A 1,429-nucleotide genomic window follows, 5' to 3' on the forward strand; every position below is an offset into this window, starting at 1 on the left:
TATCCTTGTGGAGACACGCACACAATAGGGAACAAAACATTGTAAAGGTCTCCACAAGGCAATTTCTATAGATGAATAGGTCTCCACAAGGTTTTCACGAAATAGATAAATGGATTTTACTCAAAAACAAGGAATTTCCAAGGTGGGTTGATCGGTCGCAAATGGAAGAGTTTTAGAAAAGGGATATTAAGTCCAAATTTCAGCCAAGGAAATTAATTCTGGTTAAAATAAGGGCATTCTGAAACTTCACTTTCAAAATTGAAAACTTTACTACACGAGAACAAAGAAATGTCTCCACAAGGATACAAATTTGAGAGTGTGTGTTTGTACAGAGGGTAATGGCCAAAGGGTTTAGTCCAGACTTATATACATGGAGATCGGTGTTGTGCATCCTCTGCACCACCGACTCTCATAAAGGTTGCAGACCAGTAAACAGACCTGTCATAAATGCGCGCTCTTCCCAAAATTATTTTTAAAATACTCACAACTCTCCGAGGTGTTTGAGACCCACATAAAATTAAATCTTATTTCATAATCTTTAATTTGCTGTTCAATTTAATTTTTTTTCTTGGGGGTGGGGGGTTGGGGTGGGGGGGGTTGTTAACCAATGACTTTTGGGAGAAACTTCCATCCAAAGATGATCACCCCTAAAAGTAGTCATGAAGACCATCGCCATTTTGAAAAAAGGATGCCTACGCTCCATTGCAAAATAGAGCCATTTTATGGCCTAATTTCATCCGAACTTTGCAGAAATACAAGCTTGCAGTCCTGTGCATGGCTTCCATCCTTCTTTTTTTACAAACACTCAAGTTTATGGCCCTCAAAATGCTCCAATACCGCAAAATTTTAGGGCATGCAAATCGTGATTTGGGCATCGAGGCAAATTCTGTCCTATTTTCTAGCCTGCATCAGTAAGTAGGCCAAAAAGTGCCATCTCCAGTTTCTACGCAGACTCAATAAAGGTTATTATACTGAGTTCAACAAAATTAATGGCTCAGGTTTATCGAATTAAATAAGCACAACACATTTTTGTTTACCCTGAAAGAGCAAAAGCATCATTTTATTTCTTGCACATAACTGTACAGAGATATTACATCTGCATGCAATAAACTTTTAATTAAGAACACTTTTTAGCATCTTGACAATTGTAATTAAAAAGGGGAAAATAAATATGTAAAAGGGATCCAGATATCAATAGCAAAAAAATTGTGGTCCCAAGATTTTATGCAGGTTGACGAAGATTTTGTCCTACCAGAACACCTCATAATTCTTTGTGTGACAAGGAAAAGGACGTTAGCAGGCCTGGCACACAAAAAGCACTTTTGGAGATAATCAAGTTGAAAGTTTTTGTGCTGCCATTTCTTGATTAAAAATCACTTAAGGTTGAAATTTAGACTGATGACATTGGTTTATAATTAAAATAATTTTG

Source organism: Patiria miniata, unplaced genomic scaffold (genome assembly GCF_015706575.1).
Source record: "Patiria miniata isolate m_02_andy unplaced genomic scaffold, ASM1570657v1 HiC_scaffold_10, whole genome shotgun sequence".
Classification (NCBI taxonomy): Eukaryota; Metazoa; Echinodermata; class Asteroidea; order Valvatida; family Asterinidae; genus Patiria; species Patiria miniata.